This window comes from Argopecten irradians, chromosome 12 (genome assembly GCF_041381155.1).
Source record: "Argopecten irradians isolate NY chromosome 12, Ai_NY, whole genome shotgun sequence".
NCBI lineage: Eukaryota > Metazoa > Mollusca > Bivalvia > Pectinida > Pectinidae > Argopecten > Argopecten irradians.
In genome coordinates this window covers 24,531,196-24,549,870 of record NC_091145.1, presented here as the reverse complement: position 1 = coordinate 24,549,870, position 18,675 = coordinate 24,531,196, and the positions used below count along the sequence as shown (strand labels likewise).

At 40.1% G+C, this 18,675-nt stretch overlaps 1 protein-coding gene and 1 long non-coding RNA gene across 4 annotated transcripts in view; both read right to left on the bottom strand.

Annotated features, from left to right (window-relative positions):
* Positions 1-18,675, bottom strand: part of LOC138336414 (protein MON2 homolog) — a 576,914-nt gene that overhangs the window by 164,079 nt on the left and 394,160 nt on the right. The window lies entirely within an intron of this gene.
* LOC138336419 (uncharacterized) overlaps positions 1-18,675 on the bottom strand; it is a 76,551-nt gene that overhangs the window by 55,796 nt on the left and 2,080 nt on the right. The window contains exon 2 of the long non-coding RNA XR_011210424.1: positions 7,181-7,231. This is a non-coding gene — a long non-coding RNA (uncharacterized lncRNA). The remainder of the gene's footprint in view (positions 1-7,180; positions 7,232-18,675) is intronic.

The following is an 18,675-nucleotide window of genomic DNA, read 5'->3' as shown; positions in this document are numbered from 1 at the left end:
TAGGGACTATATACACAGACCTGAGGAGATCATATAGAGTAAAGGCTAGCCTGATGTTTAGGGACTATATACACAGACCTGAGGAGATCATATACAGTAAAGGCTAGCCTGATGTTTAGGGACTATATACACAGACCTGAGGAGATCATATACAGTAAAGGTTAGCCTGATGTTTAGGGACTATATACACAGACCTGAGGAGTCATATACAGTAAAGGCTAGCCTGATGTTTAGGGACTATATACACAGACCTGAGGTGATCATATACAGTAAAGGCTAGCCTGATGTTTAGGGACTATATACACAGACCTGAGGAGATCATATACAGTAAAGGCTAGCCTGATGTTTAGGGACTATATACACAGACCTGAGGAGATCATATAGCAGTACCTGAGGAAGGCTAGCCTGATGTTTAGGGACTATATACACAGACCTGAGGTGATCATATACAGTAAAGGCTAGCCTGATGTTTAGGGACTATATACACAGACCTGAGGTGATCATATACAGTAAAGGCTAGCCTGATGTTTAGGGACTATATACACAGACCTGAGGAGATCATATACAGTAAAGGCTAGCCTGATGTTTAGGGACTATATACACAGACCTGAGGAGATCATATACAGTAAAGGCTAGCCTGATGTTTAGGGACTATATACACAGACCTGAGGAGATCATATACAGTAAAGGCTAGCCTGATGTTTAGGGACTATATACACAGACCTGAGGAGATCATATACAGTAAAGGCTAGCCTGATGTTTAGGGACTATATACACAGACCTGAGGAGATCATATACAGTAAAGGCTAGCCTGATGTTTAGGGACTATATACACAGACCTGAGGAGATCATATACAGTAAAGGCTAGCCTGATGTTTAGGGACTATATACAGACAGACATATCAAAGAGGAGGACATATACCATCATATACAGTAAAGGCTAGCCTGATGTTTAGGGACTATATACACAGACCTGAGGAGATCATATACAGTAAAGGCTAGCCTGATGTTTAGGGACTATATACACAGACCTGAGGAGATCATATACAGTAAAGGCTAGCCTGATGTTTAGGGACTATATACACAGACCTGAGGTGATCATATACAGTAAAGGCTAGCCTGATGTTTAGGGACTATATACACAGACCTGAGGAGATCATATACAGTAAAGGCTAGCCTGATGTTTAGGGACTATATACTACACAGACCTGAGGAGATCATATACAGTAAAGGCTAGCCTGATGTTTAGGGACTATATACACAGACCTGAGGAGATCATATACAGTAAAGGCTAGCCTGATGTTTAGGGACTATATACACAGACCTGAGGAGATCATATACAGTAATAGGCTAGCCTGATGTTTAGGGACTATATACACAGACCTGAGGAGATCATATACAGTAAAGGCTAGCCTGATGTTTAGGGACTATATACACAGACCTGAGGAGATCATATACAGTAAAGGCTAGCCTGATGTTTAGGGACTATATACACAGACCTGAGGAGATCATATACAGTAAAGGTCTAGCCTGATGTTTAGGGACTATATACACAGACTGAGGAGATCATATCAGTAAAGGCTGCCTGAGTTAGGGACATATACAGACCTGAGGAGATCATATACAGTAAAGGCTAGCCTGATGTTTAGGGACTATATACACAGACCTGAGGAGATCATATACAGTAAAGGCTAGCCTGATGTTTAGGGACTATATACACAGACCTGAGGAGATCATATACAGTAAAGGCTAGCCTGATGTTTAGGGACTATATACACAGACCTGAGGTGATCATATACAGTAAAGGCTAGCCTGATGTTTAGGGACTATATACACAGACCTGAGGAGATCATATACAGTAAAGGCTAGCCTGATGTTTAGGGACTATATACACAGACCTGAGGAGATCATATACAGTAAAGGCTAGCCTGATGTTTAGGGACTATATACACAGACCTGAGGAGATCATATACAGTAAAGGCTAGCCTGATGTTTAGGGACTATATACACAGACCTGAGGAGATCATATACAGTAAAGGCTAGCCTGATGTTTAGGGACTATATACACAGACCTGAGGAGATCATATACAGTAAAGGCTAGCCTGATGTTTAGGGACTATATACACAGACCTGAGGAGATCATATACAGTAAAGGCTAGCCTGATGTTTAGGGACTATATACACAGACCTGAGGAGATCATATACAGTAAAGGCTAGCCTGATGTTTAGGGACTATATACACAGACCTGAGGAGATCATATACAGTAAAGGCTAGCCTGATGTTTAGGGACTATATACACAGACCTGAGGAGATCATATACAGTAAAGGCTAGCCTGATGTTTAGGGACTATATACACAGACCTGAGGAGATCATATACAGTAAAGGCTAGCCTGATGTTTAGGGACTATATACACAGACCTGAGGAGATCATATACAGTAAAGGTTAGCCTGATGTTTAGGGACTATATACACAGACCTGAGGAGATCATATACAGTAAAGGCTAGCCTGATGTTTAGGGACTATATAGGGACTATATACACAGACCTGAGGAGATCATATACAGTAAAGGCTAGCCTGATGTTTAGGGACTATATACACAGACCTGAGGAGATCATATACAGTAAAGGCTAGCCTGATGTTTAGGGACTATATACAGACCTGAGGAGATCATATACAGTAAAGGTTAGCCTGATGTTTAGGGACTATATACACAGACCTGAGGAGATCATATACAGTAAAGGCTAGCCTGATGTTTAGGGACTATATACACAGACCTGAGGAGATCATATACAGTAAAGGTTAGCCTGATGTTTAGGGACTATATATACAGACCTGAGGAGATCATATACAGTAAAGGCTAGCCTGATGTTTAGGGACTATATACAGACCTGAGGAGATCATATACAGTAAAGGCTAGCCTGATGTTTAGGGACTATATACACAGACCTGAGGAGATCATATACAGTAAAGGCTAGCCTGATGTTTAGGGACTATATACACAGACCTGAGGAGATCATATACAGTAAAGGTTAGCCTGATGTTTAGGGACTATATACACTGACCTGAGGAGATCATATACAGTAAAGGCTAGCCTGATGTTTAGGGACTATATACACAGACCTGAGGAGATCATATACAGTAAAGGCTAGCCTGATGTTTAGGGACTATATACACAGACCTGAGGAGATCATATACAGTAAAGGCTAGCCTGATGTTTAGAGACTATATACACACAGACCTGAGGAGATCATATACAGTAAAGGTTAGCCTGATGTTTAGGGACTATATACACAGACCTGAGGAGATCATATACAGTAAAGGCTAGCCTGATGTTTAGGGACTATATACACAGACCTGAGGAGATCATATACAGTAAAGGCTAGCCTGATGTTTAGGGACTAGCCTGATGTTTAGGGACTATATACATAGACCTGAGGAGATCATATACAGTAAAGGCTAGCCTGATGTTTAGGGACTATATACACAGACCTGAGGAGATCATATACAGTAAAGGCTAGCCTGATGTTTAGGGACTATATACACAGACCTGAGGAGATCATATACAGTAAAGGCTAGCCTGATGTTTAGGGACTATATATACACAGACCTGAGGAGATCATATACAGTAAAGGCTAGCCTGATGTTTAGGGACTATATACACAGACCTGAGGAGATCATATACAGTAAAGGCTAGCCTGATGTTTAGGGACTATATACAGGTCATACCCTGAGAGGAGATCATATACAGTAAAGGCTAGCCTGATGTTTAGGGACTATATACACAGACCTGAGGAGATCATATACAGTAAAGGCTAGCCTGATGTTTAGGGACTATATACACAGACCTGAGGAGATCATATACAGTAAAGGCTAGCCTGATGTTTAGGGACTATATACACAGACCTGAGGAGATCATATACAGTAAAGGCTAGCCTGATGTTTAGGGACTATATACACAGACCTGAGGAGATCATATACAGTAAAGGCTAGCCTGATGTTTAGGCTAGCCTGATGTTTAGGGACTATATACACAGACCTGAGGAGATCATATACAGTAAAGGCTAGCCTGATGTTTAGGGACTATATACACAGACCTGAGGAGATCATATACAGTAAAGGCTAGCCTGATGTTTAGGGACTATATACACCTGACCTGAGGGATATCACACTATCATATACAGTAAAGGCTAGCCTGATGTTTAGGGACTATATACACAGACCTGAGGAATCATATACAGTAAAGGTAGCCTGATGTTTAGGGACTATATACACAGACCTGAGGAGATCATATACAGTAAAGGCTAGCCTGATGTTTAGGGACTATATACACAGACCTGAGGAGATCATATACAGTAAAGGCTAGCCTGATGTTTAGGGACTATATACACAGACCTGAGGAGATCATATACAGTAAAGGTTAGCCTGATGTTTAGGGACTATATACACAGACCTGAGGAGATCATATACAGTAAAGGCTAGCCTGATGTTTAGGGACTATATATACAGACCTGAGGAGATCATATACAGTAAAGGCTAGCCTGATGTTTAGGGACTATATACACAGACCTGAGGAGATCATATACAGTAAAGGCTAGCCTGATGTTTAGGGACTATATACACAGACCTGAGGAGATCATATACAGTAAAGGTTAGCCTGATATTTAGGGACTAAATACACAGACCTGAGGAGATCATATACAGTAAAGGCTAGCCTGATGTTTAGGGACTATATACACAGACCTGAGGAGATCATATACAGTAAAGGCTAGCCTGATGTTTAGGGACTATATACACAGACCTGAGGAGATCATATACAGTAAAGGCTAGCCTGATGTTTAGGGACTATATACACAGACCTGAGGAGATCATATACAGTAAAGGCTAGCCTGATGTTTAGGGACTATATACACAGACCTGAGGAGATCATATACAGTAAAGGCTAGCCTGATGTTTAGGGACTATATACACAGACCTGAGGAGATCATATACAGTAAAGGCTAGCCTGATGTTTAGGGACTATATACACAGACCTGAGGAGATCATATACAGTAAAGGCTAGCCTGATGTTTAGGGACTATATACACAGACCTGAGGAGATCATATACAGTAAAGGCTAGCCTGATTGTTTAGGGACTATATACACAGACCTGAGGAGATCATATACAGTAAAGGCTAGCCTGATGTTTAGGGACTATATACACAGACCTGAGGAGATCATATACAGTAAAGGCTAGCCTGATGTTTAGGGACTATATACACAGACCTGAGGAGATCATATACAGTAAAGGCTAGCCTGATGTTTAGGGACTATATACACAGACCTGAGGAGATCATATACAGTAAAGGCTAGCCTGATGTTTAGGGACTATATACACAGACCTGAGGAGATCATATACAGTAAAGGCTAGCCTGATGTTTAAAGGCTAGCCTGATGTTTAGGGACTATATACACAGACCTGAGGAGATCATATACAGTAAAGGCTAGCCTGATGTTTAGGGACTATATACACAGACCTGAGGAGATCATATACAGTAAAGGCTAGCCTGATGTTTAGGGACTATATACACAGACCTGAGGAGATCATATACAGTAAAGGCTAGCCTGATGTTTAGGGACTATATACACAGACCTGAGAAGATCATATACAGTAAAGGCTAGCCTGATGTTTAGGGACTAGCCTGATGTTTAGGGACTATATACATAGACCTGAGGAGATCATATACAGTAAAGGCTAGCCTGATGTTTAGGGACTATATACACAGACCTGAGGAGATCATATACAGTAAAGGCTAGCCTGATGTTTAGGGACTATATACACAGACCTGAGGAGATCATATACAGTAAAGGCTAGCCTGATGTTTAGGGACTATATACACAGACCTGAGGAGATCATATACAGTAAAGGCTAGCCTGATGTTTAGGGACTATATACACAGACCTGAGGAGATCATATACAGTAAAGGCTAGCCTGATGTTTAGGGACTATATACACAGACCTGAGGAGATCATATACAGTAAAGGCTAGCCTGATGTTTAGGGACTATATACACAGACCTGAGGAGATCATATACAGTAAAGGTTAGCCTGATGTTTAGGGACTATATACACAGACCTGAGGAGATCATATACAGTAAAGGCTAGCCTGATGTTTAGGGACTATATACACAGACCTGAGGAGATCATATACAGTAAAGGCTAGCCTGATGTTTAGGGACTATATACACAGACCTGAGGAGATCATATACAGTAGAGGCTAGCCTGATGTTTAGAGACTATATACACAGACCTGAGGAGATCATATACAGTAGAGGCTAGCCTGATGTTTAGAGACTATATACACAGACCTGAGGAGATCATATACAGGTAAAGGCTAGCCTGATGTTTAGGGACTATATACACAGACCTGAGGAGATCATATACAGTAAAGGCTAGCCTGATGTTTAGAGACTATATACACAGACCTGAGGAGATCATATACAGTAAAGGCTAGCCTGATGTTTAGGGACTATATACACAGACCTGAGGAGATCATATACAGTAAAGGCTAGCCTGATGTTTAGGGACTATATACAGACCTGAGGAGATCATATACAGTAAAGGTTAGCCTGATGTTTAGGGACTAGCCTGATGTTTAAAGGCTAGCCTGATGTTTAGGGACTATATACAGTAAAGGTTAGCCTGATGTTTAGGGACTAGCCTGATGTTTAAAGGCTAGCCTGATGTTTAGGGACTATATACACAAGTTAGCCTGATATTAAGGGAACTGAGGAGATTTCCAGTGATCTTTTACTAGTCCATGTTGTATTGCACACAGAAACACATCTAAATGTTTCTAACAATGGATCAGCACTGGAAAGATAATTGTATTGATAGAGTCTGGCAATATGTAGAAAATGTCAAAGATCTTTACTGAGTGGTGACTGAGTACAGCGACATGTAGTCTTACCCCAACCATTGACAGAGACCAGAGAGATAGATATCAAAACAGTCAAACACTAGTCAAATCTCTCTGGGTCTAAAACAGACAGACACACACATATCAAAACAGGCCAACAACAGTAAAGACAGTCCAACAACAGTCAAATCTCTCTGGGCTTAACACATACAAATAACCTGATATTGGTAGATGTGTGAGTACTTCTCCTTAAAAATGAACAAAGCTATTGTAACACTTACCCCAAGGTTAGGATGTAGTCTCCCAAGGAGTCAATGTATAATGCCTTCAACCTGGAAAATAATAATAATAAAAAAAAAAATCAGAAAGTTTGTTTTCTATTTTTCATAAAAATCATTCTCTTTGTTGGCATGGCAGCAGTGAAATAAGTTAAGTATGATTTACAGTCCCACATGACTTTTATGATGTTATAATCACCAGAGGGTGGGACTAATTGATGGTAAATAGTACTTTATCCATGTTATTTTCATATCTCGAAACCCCCATATTGGAATAGTGATTTATTGTAAAGTAAACCATTCATAAGTTTAAAGATCAATATATTTATCAACTTAAAAAACAATCTGATAATACTGAGTTATAAGTTCAGTTTCCTCCATTTGTCACTGGGTCAGGGTATCATGGAGAAATGTACGCAAAATGTGTCGGCCAGATATGTGTAGGCAGATTATCACTTCAAAAATTATGTCCGTTGTATATTTAAGATCAGCAGTGTCAAACATTATATACATCAGTAAAACTGTGAAAATTCACAAGTAAGAATTACAAATTAGCTTCAACAGATGAAAAAGTGGGTGATAAGGTAGACCAGTCAGAGAGATGACCAGGTAGACCAGTCAGAGAGATGACCAGGTAGACCAGTCAGAGAGATGACCAGGTAGACTAGTCAGAGAGATGACCAGGTAGACTAGTCAGAGAGATGACCAGGTAGACTAGTCAGAGAGATGACCAGGTAGACTAGTCAGAGAGATGACCAGGTAGACTAGTCAGAGAGATGACCAGGTAGACTAGTCAGAGAGATGACCAGGTAGACTAGTCAGAGAGATGACCAGGTAGACCAGTCAGAGAGATGACCAGGTAGACCAGTCAGAGAGATGACCAGGTAGACTAGTCAGAGAGATGACCAGGTAGACCAGTCAGAGAGATGACCAGGTAGAACAGTCAGAGAGATGACCAGGTAGACTAGTCAGAGAGATGACCAGGTAGACTAGTCAGAGAGATGACCAGGTAGAACAGTCAGAGAGATGACCAGGTAGAACAGTCAGAGAGATGACCAGGTAGAACAGTCAGAGAGATGGCCAGGTAGACTAGTCAGAGAGATGACCAGGTAGACCAGTCAGAGAGATGACCAGGTAGAACAGTCAGAGAGATGACCAGGTAGACTAGTCAGAGAGATGACCAGGTAGACTAGTCAGAGAGATGACCAGGTAGACTAGTCAGAGAGATGACCAGGTAGACTAGTCAGAGAGATGACCAGGTAGACTAGTCAGAGAGATGACCAGGTAGACTAGTCAGAGAGATGACCAGGTAGACTAGTCAGAGAGATGACCAGGTAGACCAGTCAGAGAGATGACCAGGTAGACCAGTCAGAGAGATGACCAGGTAGACTAGTCAGAGAGATGACCAGGTAGACTAGTCAGAGAGATGACCAGGTAGACCAGTCAGAGAGATGACCAGGTAGACCAGTCAGAGAGATGACCAGGTAGACCAGTCAGAGAGATGACCAGGTAGACCAGTCAGAGAGATGACCAGGTAGACCAGTCAGAGAGATGACCAGGTAGACTAGTCAGAGAGATGACCAGGTAGACCAGTCAGAGAGATGACCAGGTAGACCAGTCAGAGAGATGACCAGGTAGACCTGTCAGAGAGATGACCAGGTAGACTAGTCAGAGAGTAGACTGTTAAAAGATTTGTGGGGTCACGGTGGCTGAGTGGTTAAGATATTTCAACATATTACCACAATTTAAGCCCCCACCTACAGATTATGAGTTTGAATCGCATTTAGAACAGTTGTCAGTAATGTTCAGGTTACATAAAGTAAGCCTCTATCTTCAGCAGGAAATATACTGCCAATGTCAACAGTGACCTTGTTAGTGACCTTGGTTAGGTTAAATATAGTACTAAAGCATTATTGTAAAGCAAACAGATCATGGCCGAAACAAATTGACCTGAAGAAGTAAATCGGAGCGACTGAAAAAGAAAGTTTCTACAAATCAACAGAACAGTAGATCTAACTCGCGTCTGATGGTTTACAGTATAATGGCCGACTAAGAGTTCTGAAGCAGACCCTCATAATACAGACAAACATGTGTAAACATATCGCTATAAAGGCCTTACACTTCATTACATAATCTTACCAATCGTATCAACAGAATTTCACAAATTAAACAGATCTTACAGCTGCACTCCCCGGTGTCTTGTCAGAAGAAACTTTTAATTTGATATCCTATTTCAATATGTACAATATTAGATAAATGAGCCGGAGCCAGAGAAATTCAATTTGTACCTGTAGTGTGTAGTTTGATTAAAAGCTTTAGATGATATTACTGAGTAAATATTACAATGACGCGTAACCTTAACAAGGGAGATAATTTATAATTATGTCTGCTGGTACACCTCACCCCAAACATATACTGTACAGAATGTATACCATGTACAGACAATGTAAGACATCTCCAGGTACACCTCACCCCAAACATATACTGTACAGAATGTATACAATGTACAGACAATGTAAGACATCTCCAGGTACACCCCACCCCAAACATATACTGTACAGAATATATACAATGTACAGACAATGTAAGACATCTCCAGGTACACCCCACCCCAAACATATACTGTACAGAATGTATACAATATACAGACAATGTAAGATATCTCCAGGTACACCTCACCCCAAACATATACTGTACAGAATTAATACAATGTACAGACAATGTAAGACATCTCCAGGTACACCTCACCCCAAACATATACTGTACAGAATGTATACAATGTACAGACAATGTAAGACATCTCCAGGTACACCTCACCCAAACATATACTGTACAGAATTTATACAATGTACAGACAATGTAAGATATCTCCAGGTACACCCAACCCCAAACATATACTGTACAGAATGTATACAATGTACAGACAATGTAAGACATCTCCAGGTACACCTCACCCCAAACATATACTGTACAGAATGTATACAATATACAGACAATGTAAGACATCTCCAGGTACACTCCACCCCAAACATATACTGTACAAAATGTATATAATATATAGACAATGTAAGACATCTCCAGGTACACCTCACCCCAAACATATACTGTACAGAATGTATACAATGTACAGACAATGTAAGACATCTCCAGGTACACCTCACCCAAACATATACTGTACAGAATGTATACAATATACAGACAATGTAAGACATCTCCAGGTACACCTCACCCCAAACATATACTGTACAGAATGTATACAATGTACAGACGATGTAAGACATCTGCAGGTACACCTCACCCCAAACATATACTGTACAGAATGTATACAATGTACAGGCAATGTAAGACATCTCCAGGTACACCTCACCCAAACATATACTGTACAGAATGTAAACAATGTACAGACAATGTAAGACATCTCCAGGTACACCCCACCCAAACATATACTGTACAGAATGTATACAATGTACAGACAATGGAAGACATCTCCAGGTACACCTCACCCAAACATATACTGTACAGAATGTATACAATGTACAGACAATGTAAGACATCTCCAGGTACACCTCACCCAAACATATACTGTACAGAATGTATACAATGTACAGACAATGTAAGACATCTCCAGGTACACCTGTCCCCAAACATATACTGTATAGAATGTATACAATGTACAGACAATGTAAGATATCTCCAGGTACACCCAACCCCAAGCATATACTGTACAGAATGTATACAATGTACAGACAATGTAAGATTTCTCCAGGTACACCTCACCCAAACATATACTGTACAGAATTTATACAATGTACAGACAATGTAAGATATCTCCAGGTACACCCAACCCCAAACATATACTGTACAGAATGTATACAATGTACAGACAATGTAAGATATCTCCAGGTACACCTCACCCAAACATATACTGTACAGAATTTATACAATGTACAGACAATGTAAGACATCTCCAGGTACACCTCACCCCAAACATATACTGTACAGAATGTATACAATGTACAGACAATGTAAGACATCTCCAGGTACACCTGTCCCCAAACATATACTGTATAGAATGTATACAATGTACAGACAATGTAAGATATCTCCAGGTACACCCAACCCCAAACATATACTGTACAGAATGTATACAATGTACAGACAATGTAAGACATCTCCAGGTACACCTCACCCCAAACATATACTGTACAGAATGTATACAATATACAGACAATGTAAGACATCTCCAGGTACACCCCACCCCAAACATATACTGTACAAAATGTATACAATATATAGACAATGTAAGACATCTCCAGGTACACCTCACCCCAAACATATACTGTACAGAATGTATACAATGTACAGACAATGTAAGACATCTCCAGGTACACCTCACCCAAACATATACTGTACAGAATTTATACAATATACAGACAATGTAAGACATCTCCAGGTACACCTCACCCCAAACATATACTGTACAGAATGTATACAATGTACAGACGATGTAAGACATCTCCAGGTACACCTCACCCCGAACATATACTGTACAGAATGTATACAATGTACAGGCAATGTAAGACATCTCCAGGTACACCTCACCCAAACATATACTGTACAGAATGTAAACAATGTACAGACAATGTAAGACATCTCCAGGTACACCCCACCCAAACATATACTGTACAGAATGTATACAATGTACAGACAATGTAAGATATCTCCAGGTACACCTCACCCAAACATATACTGTACAGAATGTATACAATGTACAGACAATGTAAGACATCTCCAGGTACACCTCACCCCAAACATATACTGTACAGAATGTATACAATGTACAGACAATGTAGGACATCTCCAGGTACACCTCACCCAAACATATACTGTACAGAATGTATACAATGAACAGACAATGTAAGACATCTCCAGGTACACCTCACCCCAAACATATACTGTACAGAATGTATACAATGTACAGACAATGTAAGACATCTCCAGGTACACCTCACCCCAAACATATACTGTACAGAATGTATACAATGTACAGACAATGTAAGATTTCTCCAGGTACACCTCACCCAAACATATACTGTACAGAATTTATACAATGTACAGACAATGTAAGATATCTCCAGGTACACCTCACCCCAAACATATACTGTACAGAATGTATACAATGTACAGACAATGTAGGACATCTCCAGGTACACCTCACCCAAACATATACTGTACAGAATGTATACAATGAACAGACAATGTAAGACATCTCCAGGTACACCCTCACCCCAAACATATACTGTACAGAATTTATACAATGTACAGACAATGTAAGATATCTCCAGGTACACCCAACCCCAAACATATACTGTACAGAATGTATACAATGTACAGACAATGTAAGACATCTCCAGGTACACCTCACCCAAACATATACTGTACAGAATGTATACAATGTACAGGCAATGTAAGACATCTCCAGGTACACCTCACCCAAACATATACTGTACAGAATGTAAACAATGTACAGACAATGTAAGACATCTCCAGGTACACCCCACCCAAACATATACTGTACAGAATGTATACAATGTACAGACAATGTAAGATTTCTCCAGGTACACCTCACCCAAACATATACTGTACAGAATTTATACAATGTACAGACAATGTAAGATATCTCCAGGTACACCTCACCCCAAACATATACTGTACAGAATGTATACAATGTACAGACAATGTAAGACATCTCCAGGTACACCTCACCCAAACATATACTGTACAGAATTTATACAATGTACAGACAATGTAAGACATCTCCAGGTACACCTCACCCCAAACATATACTGTACAGAATGTATACAATGTACAGACAATGTAAGACATCTCCAGGTACACCCAACCCCAAACATATACTGTACAGAATGTATACAATGTACAGACAATGTAAGACATCTCCAGGTACACCTCACCCAAACATATACTGTACAGAATTTATACAATGTACAGACAATGTAAGATATCTCCAGGTACACCTCACCCCAAACATATACTGTACAGAATTTATACAATGTACAGACAATGTAAGACATCTCCAGGTACACCTCACCCAAACATATATTGCACAGAATGTAGCCAATGTACAATCAATGTAGAACAAAGTCAAATATCAAAAGTTGACCTTAAAAGTCTACCAGGTGCCAATCTCTCGCAATGATCTTAGTCAAAAACCGACTTGAGCCATTTTGTTTTCATATATTAGTTATATAAGGAAAAAAAATTGTACGTTTTGACCTAAGTCTGCACTTTTGTTTCAAGAATTAGAGCCAGGAGAATTACAGTTATCATTAACGTAATTATTGTCCACTCAGGGAACAACTACAAACCTCAAGGTCATTTAGTCCCAACCAAAGGATACAAACTTCAATGTCATTTAGTCCAACCAAAGGATACAAACTTCAAGGTCATTTAGTCCAACCAAAGGATACAAACTTCAATGTCATTTAGTCCAACCAAAGGATACAAACTTCAAGGTCATTTAGTCCAACCAAAGGATACAAACTTCAAGGTCATTTAGTCCACTCAGGGAACAACTACAAACCTCAAGGTCATTTAGTCCAACCAAAGGATACAAACTTCAAGGTCATTTAGTCAAACAAAAGAGTTCATGGAAGCTGCTTTATATAGCGAGGCACCATATCTAAAGGCTGACCATACCTAGAATCCAATTGTCATGACTACAATGTGTGGTCCCATCTATTTTGATGCACTTATTATTATAGGTGATGTACGTTTTATCTTTGGTCCCAAGAGGAGTTATTCCCCCTTCTGGACTTTCATCAGTGTTCAAATAACCAGAGCAATTACATTTCTAACATGTGGTAATGAGGTAGAAAATATGGCGACGGCCACATCTGTGTACAAGAGTAATTCTATAGACGCTCAGACATATTACACACCGATAACTCAATTTACCCATCATCTCACCCTTACCATCACCTCCAACAGCCACTCAGCTTTCTCTGCCTTTTTGGGATAAACTTTTTGTCAATGAAAGGGAACTATATTCACCTGGCAGGAACCGATATTATACAATCACATGAATCAAATTTTGTAATAATCATAAACATGGACGGGTCACCCAACTAAATGTTATGATTGTAGTTGTTGGGTTGTCACCAACATCACCTAAAGATGGCTTTCAATCGTGTGGTTCTCATAGAACGTTGTTACTAGGGAAAAAAGGTAAGGGAATTATGTTGTCAAAGTTAGGGTTGTCACTAGGGAATAAAGGTAGGGGAATTATGGTCAAAGTTAGGGTTGTCACTAGGGAATAAAGGTAGGGGAATTATGGTCAAAGTTAGGGTTGTCACTAGGGAAATAAAGGTAGGGGAATTATGGTCAAAGTTAGGGTTGTCACTAGGGAAATAAAGGTAAGGGGAATTATGGTCAAAGTTAGGGTTGTCACTAGGGAATAAAGGTAGGGGAATTATGGTCAAAGTTAGGGTAGTCACTAGGGAATAAAGGTAGGGGGAATTATGGTCAAAGTTAGGGTTGTCACTAGGGAATAAAGGTAGGGGAATTATGGTCAAAGTTAGGGTAGTCACTAGGGAAATAAAGGTAGGGGAATTGTGGTCGAAGTTAGGGTTGTCATTAGGGATAAAGGTAGGGGAATTATAGTCGAAGTTAGGGTTGTCACTAGGGAATAAAGGTAGGAGAATTATGGTCAAAGTTAGGGTTGTCACTAGGAAATAAAGGTAGGGGAATTATGGTCAAAGTTAGGGTTGTCACTAGGGAATAAAGGTAGGGGAATTGTGGTCGAAGTTAGGGTTGTCACTAGGGAAATAAAGGTAGGGGAATTATGGTCAAAGTTAGGGTTGTCACTAGGGAATAAAGGTAGGGGAATTATGGTCAAAGTTAGGGTTGTCACTAGGGAATAAAGGTAGGGGAATTGTGGTCAAAGTTAGGGTTGTCACTAGGGAAATAAAGGTAGGGGAATTATGGTCAAAGTTAGGGTTGTCACTAGGGAATAAAGGTAGGGGAATTGTGGTCGAAGTTAGGGTTGTCATTAGGGAAATAAAGGTAGGGGAATTGTGGTCAAAATTAGGGTTGTCACTAGGGAAATAAAGGTAGGGGAATTATGGTCAAAATTAGGGTTGTCACTAGGGAAATAAAGGTAGGGGAATTATGGTCAAAGTTAGGGTTGTCACTAGGGAATAAAGGTAGGGGAATTATGGTCAAAGTTAGGGTTGTCACTAGGGAAATAAAGGTAGGGGAATTGTGGTCGAAGTTAGGGTTGTCACTAGGGAATAAAGGTAGGGGAATTGTGGTCGAAGTTAGGGTTGTCATTAGGGAAATAAAGGTAGGGGAATTATGGTCAAAGTTAGGGTTGTCACTAGGGAATAAAGGTAGGGGAATTATGGTCGAAGTTAGGGTTGTCACTAGGGAATAAAGGTAGGGGAATTGTGGTCAAAGTTAGGGTTGTCACTAGGGAAATAAAGGTAGGGGAATTATGGTCAAAGTTAGGGTTGTCACTAGGGAATAAAGGTAGGGGAATTATGGTCAAAGTTAGGGTTGTCACTAGGGAAATAAAGGTAGGGGAATTATGGTCAAAGTTAGGGTTGTCACTAGGGAAATAAAGGTAGGGGAATTATGGTCAAAGTTAGGGTTGTCACTAGGAAATAAAGGTAGGGGAATTATGGTCAAAGTTAGGGTTGTCACTAGGGAATAAAGGTAGGGGAATTATGGTCAAAGTTAGGGTTGTCACTAGGGAAATAAAGGTAGGGGAATTGTGGTCAAAGTTAGGGTTGTCATTAGGGATAAAGGTAGGGGAATTATGGTCAAAGTTAGGGTTGTCACTAGGAAATAAAGGTAGGGGAATTATGGTCAAAGTTAGGGTTGTCACTAGGGAATAAAGGTAGGGGAATTATGGTCGAAGTTAGGGTTATCATTAGGGATAAAGGTAGGGGAATTATGGTCGAAGTTAGGGTTGTCACTAGGGAAATAAAGGTAGGGGAATTATGGTCAAAGTTAGGGTTGTCACTAGGAAATAAAGGTAGGGGAATTATGGTCAAAGTTAGGGTTGTCATTAGGGATAAAGGTAGGGGAATTATAGTCAAAGTTAGGGTTGTCACTAGGAAATAAAGGTAGGGAAATTATGGTCAAAGTTAGGGTTGTCACTAGGGAATAAAGGTAGGGGAATTATAGTCAAAGTTATTGTCACTAAGGAAATAAGCATTGTAACTAGGGAAATAAGCATTGTAACTAGGGAAATAAGCATTGTAACTAGGGAAATAAGGGTTGTCACTAGGGACATTAGGGTTGTCACTAGGGAAATAAGGGTTGTCATTAGGGACATTAGGGTTGTCACTAGGGAAATAAGGGTTGTCACTAGGGAAATAAAGGTTGTCATTAGGGAAATTAGGGTTGTCACATTAAGGGTTGTCAATAGGGACATTAGGGTTGTCATTAGGGACATTAGGGTTGTCACTAGGGAAATAAGGGTTGTAACTAGGGAAATAAGGGTTGTCATTAGGGACATAAGGGTTGTCACTAGGGAAATAAGGGTTGTCATTAGGGACATTAGGGTTGTCACTAGGGAAATAAGGGTTGTAACTAGGGAAATAAGGGTTGTCATTAGGGAAATTAGGGTTGTCACTAGGGACATAAGGATTGTCAATAGGGACATTAGGGTTGTAATTAGGGACATTAGGGTTGTCACTAGGGAAATAAGCATTGTATCTAGGGAAATAAGGGTTGTCATTAGGGACATTAGGGTTGTCACTAGGAACATAAGGGTTATCACTAGGGAAATAAGCATTGTAACTAGGGAAATAAGGGTTGTCATTAGGGACATTAGGGTTGTCACTAGGAAAATAAGGGCTGTCACTAGGGAAATAAGGGTTGTTATTAGGGACATTAGGGTTGTCACTAGGGAAATAAGGGTTGTAACTAGGGACATTAGGGTTGTCATTAGGGACATCAGGGTTGTCACTTGGAAAATAAGGGTTGTAATTAGGGACATTAGGGTTGTAACTAGGAAAATGAGGGTTGTAACTAGGGACATTAGGGTTGTCACTTGGGAAATAAGGGTTGTAATTAGGGACATTAGGGTTGTAACTAGGAAAATGAGGGTTGTAACTAGGGACATTAGGGTTGTCACTTGGGAAATATGGGTTGTAAATAGGGACATTTGGGTTTTCACTAGGAAAATAAGGGTTGTCACTAGGGACATATGGGTTGTCACTAGGGACATTTGGGTTGTCACTAGGAAAATAAGGGTTGTCACTAGGGACATTTGGATTGTCACTAGGAAAATAAGGGTTGTCACTAGGGACATTTGGGTTGTCACTAGGGACATTTGGGTTGTCACTAGGGAAATAAGGGTTGTCAGTAGGGACTTTAGGGTTGTAACTAGGGACATTACGGTTGTCAATAGGGAAATTACGAATGTCACTAGGGAAATAAGGGTTGTGACTTGGGAACTAAGGATTGTCACTAGGGACATAAGAGTTGTCACTTAGTAAATTGTCACTAGAGGAATTAGGGGTGTTGTACTAACAGAATAAAGCTTGTTACTAGGGTAATTAGGGTTGTTACAAGGGGAATAGGGGAATTAGGGTTGTTACTAGGGGAATTAGAGGCATTACTAGAGAAATTCAGGTTGTGACTAAGGATAATTAAGTTTGATACTCCGTTTAACAAATGTGGGACTGTTGGAAGGTAATTACTTGAGGAAGTAAGGTTGTTGCTATGGAAATTAAGGTCATCACTAGGGGGAATAAAGGTCATCACTAGGGAAATTAAGGTCATCACTAGGGGGAATTAAGGACATCACTAGAAAATAAAGGTCATCACTAGGGGAATTAAAGTCGTCACTAGGGGAATTAAGGTCATCACTAAGGGGAAGTAAGGTCACCACTAGGGGAATTAAGGTCACCACTAGTGGAATTAAGGTCACCACTAGAAGAATTAAGGTCATTACAATGGTAATGAAGGTCATTACAAGGGGAATTAAGGTCATTACAAGGGAAATTAAGGTCTTTACAAGTGGGAATTAAGGTCGTCACTAGTGGAATTAAGGTCATTACTATGGTAATAAATGTCAGCAGTAGTGGGAATGAAGGTCATCACTAGTGGAATTAAGGTCATCACTTAGTGGAATAAAGGTCATCACTAGGGGAATGAAGGTCATCACTAGGGGAATGAAGGTTGTCACTAGTGGAATTAAAGTCATCACTAGGGGAATGAAGGTCGCACTAGGGGAATTAAGGTCATTTCTACGGGAATTAAGATCATAACTAGGGGAATTAAGGTCATCACTAGGGGAATTAAGGTCATCACTAGTGGGAATAAAGGTCATCACTAGGGGAATTAAAGTCATCACTAGGGGAATTAAGGTTGTCACTAGGGGAATTAAGGTCATCACTAGGGGAGTTAAAGTCATTACTATTGGAATTAAGATCATCACTAGGGGAAGTAAGGTCATCACTAGGGGA